Source organism: Rhinolophus sinicus, chromosome 1, assembly GCF_057876585.1.
Source record: "Rhinolophus sinicus isolate RSI-liver-muscle chromosome 1, RSI-T2T, whole genome shotgun sequence".
Lineage (NCBI taxonomy): Eukaryota > Metazoa > Chordata > Mammalia > Chiroptera > Rhinolophidae > Rhinolophus > Rhinolophus sinicus.
The window spans coordinates 94,306,113-94,308,987 of record NC_142501.1 but is presented as its reverse complement, the minus strand read 5'-3'; positions in this window follow the sequence as shown (position 1 = coordinate 94,308,987).

Sequence of the window (2,875 nt, the reverse complement as noted above, 5' to 3'; positions counted from 1 at the left end):
GCCAATGGGAGCGCGCAGCGGCCGGCGCCCCTTGGCCAATGACACTCAGAGCCTTCCCAGCCTCTTTCACAAGCTTCCAGACCCCGGAGGCAACTTCCCGACTTGGTCCTCGCGCGCTGGGCTGGGGAAGTGAGTCCAGCGCTGGCGCTTCCCTCTTTTGTGGCCGCCGCGCCGGCGACTGAGGCCTCACAGTCCCACGGACACTTCCTCCCGCTTGGACCCGGGATCCGCGCCCGGGGCCCACCTTTCTCATGGTGCCCGAGCTGGGTGGGTGGCCGCGCGCGCTCACCCGGCTCCCCGGCCCATCTCCTGGGGGCTAGGCTGCGTCGGGGAGCGAGCCGGGCTGGGGGTGGGGTGGAGGGGAGTGGCGGCACGCGGCAGCTGTGAGTGGATACGGCGCCGCGATGGAGCTGCCGCTTCTGCTTCGGGGACCCCGGGGTGGGGGACATCCCGCTCTGTGAGTTCCGGTGTGGTACAAGGGAAGTCGGAAAAGTAACCGCGGGGGGGTGGGGGGGAATGCACACGGGCACACGGGTACCCGTGCTGTGAGAAAGACCGAGTGGAAGCAGATGTTCCTGAATCCGAGTATTTCCTGAGGGTCCTTTTTCTAGGTTGGGCTAGGAGGAGCTGGGAGCGCCAGGATCCAGTCCTTCCCTGTTTCCCCAAAAATAAGACCTAACTGGAAAATAAGCCCTAGCATGACTTTTCAGGATGACAAAAATCATAAGCTCTAGTGCGTCTTTTGGAGCAAAAATTAATATAAGACCCTGTCTTATTTTCTGGGAAACACAGTTTGAGGATCTCAATCTGCATATACCTACGGAGAAACCCAGAACTGAGGCCTGGAAATGGGTTCCAGGGACAAGGTGGTATCAACACTTTCAAAGAGCTTCTTTTTTTCTCTTCCCACACCCTGGGCTTCAGAAAATGTGCAGGAAAAAGCCAGAGGACAGCTGCTGCCCCAGCTTCCGGAGTCACCAAAGAGAGGCTGGAAAGAGCAGATAGGAGCCCAGGGGCATGGCGTAGGACTGTCCTGGGCAGGTAGGCTAGCCCAGCCCCTTCCCGGGGTCACGGAAGGAATTTTGGGAAGGGAGTTGTCAATGGAGAGGGTGTCTGTGGAATCCAGTTTGAGGTCCTTGAGGTGTCGAAAGGTGACCAGTGGGTGAGGTGTACCTTTTCATTGAGGGATCAACAGGGTCATTGGTTCATGTTGTGGATTTAATTCATTAGGGAATTACCAGAATGATGTTTAAGGTAGGGATGGGCAAACCCTTTCTTAAAGGACTTTGTTCTGTGGTCTGTGCCAGCTACTCAACTCCGCCATGGCAGTGTGAAAGCAGCCATAGGCAATATATAAAGGGAGGAGTGTGGCTGTGTGTCAATAAAACTTCATTTGTGGACACTAAAATTTTAATTTCATGTAATTTTCATGTGTTACAAAAATATTCTTTATTTTTCCCCCCATGGCCTGCCTGCTGTGGTTTGCTGACCCTGGTTTGTGACTGAAAGGTCAAAGTGGATCAGTGGGGATGTTTCGTTTACTGAGGAGTTACTGGGGGTCACTGTGGACTCCATTTGTCAGTTTCATTTTTGAGGGTTCAAAGGTGGTCAGAATCACTGGGGATGGACATTGATAGTGAATTCATTGGAGGCCAGTAGGAGATCGTGGATGTTTCTGGGGACTGTCAGTTGATGTTACAGCAGTCACTGGGAGGTCAGTAAAAGACAGTGAAAGTAACTGAGGGGCTCCTGGGATTTGGAGTCTTAGTTTAAGTAATTGAGGGGTCAAGAGAGTCAGGGAGGTCACTGAGGGCTCCTACTCAGGACACAATAGTGAATGTCGGTGGAATCACTGAGATTTCGTGGATGGTCATGGCTTGTTGGATAGTCAGGGAGGTGGGATACAGATGTATCTATAAACTCTGAGAAAATAAGAGGTCACTGGAGGAGTCACAGAGACTCCTGTGTCTCTGAGTCCTCATGGATACTAATGGCAGTCATTCGGGACTAGTGCATATGAGCAAATGGGGAAGTCACTGAGGGATCATGAAAGCGCTTTGTGGACCCTGGTGGTAGTAGATGTCATTGAAAGTCAATGGTCACTGCAAACTGGTGGTACCTGGGGATAGAGGTGACACTGAGGGATCAGTGGGCCATCCCTATCATCCATGGTAGTGACTGAAAGGGAGGCTGACCCAGCAACAGGGGTTTGACTAGCTGGGGATGTTCTGTCCACCTAGGGGTGTAGGCTCTGTTGGTCTGACAGGGTGACGTGTATCTGTCCACCTGACTTCAGGGTCTGTCTATCCATCTGACTTGAGGGGATCTCTCTGTATATCCTGCCAGGGGCCTGGCTTCCTCATAGGCTGAGATCTTTCTTACTGGCAGAGGTTAAGTCTGTCAAGCTAAAGGTCTGGCTGGCTAGTTGACTGGGTAGGTGGGGTACCTCTCCACTGGGATAACGTCTCTTTGTCCAGTTGTGGGGGGGGGCTGTCCTTGAGGGATTCTGTATTTTGGTTGTCTGGACGTGGAGTAAGGGGGACATCCATGTGTCAGGCCACAGGTCTTTCTAGATGTCTGGCTAAGCATCTTACCATTTGTCCAAGAATCTGTCCGTTTGTCTGGCTGTCCTGCTGGAGTCTGTTCATCTCCCCAGGACTCCATCTAGAAGTCTGTCTTCCTGGGGATCTTTCTGCCTATCTGGGATCTCATGGGCTGTAAACACAAGTGGCCAAGGCTGTGGCCCACCTGTCATGCTTCTTGCTGGTTTGGATGTCTTTCTGGCTGCATGCTCACCCTCACTCCATGCCCCCCCTCATTGTTTAACCTGCCTGCCCTCCTGACCATCCCTCCGTCTCTCCAAACATTCAAACTC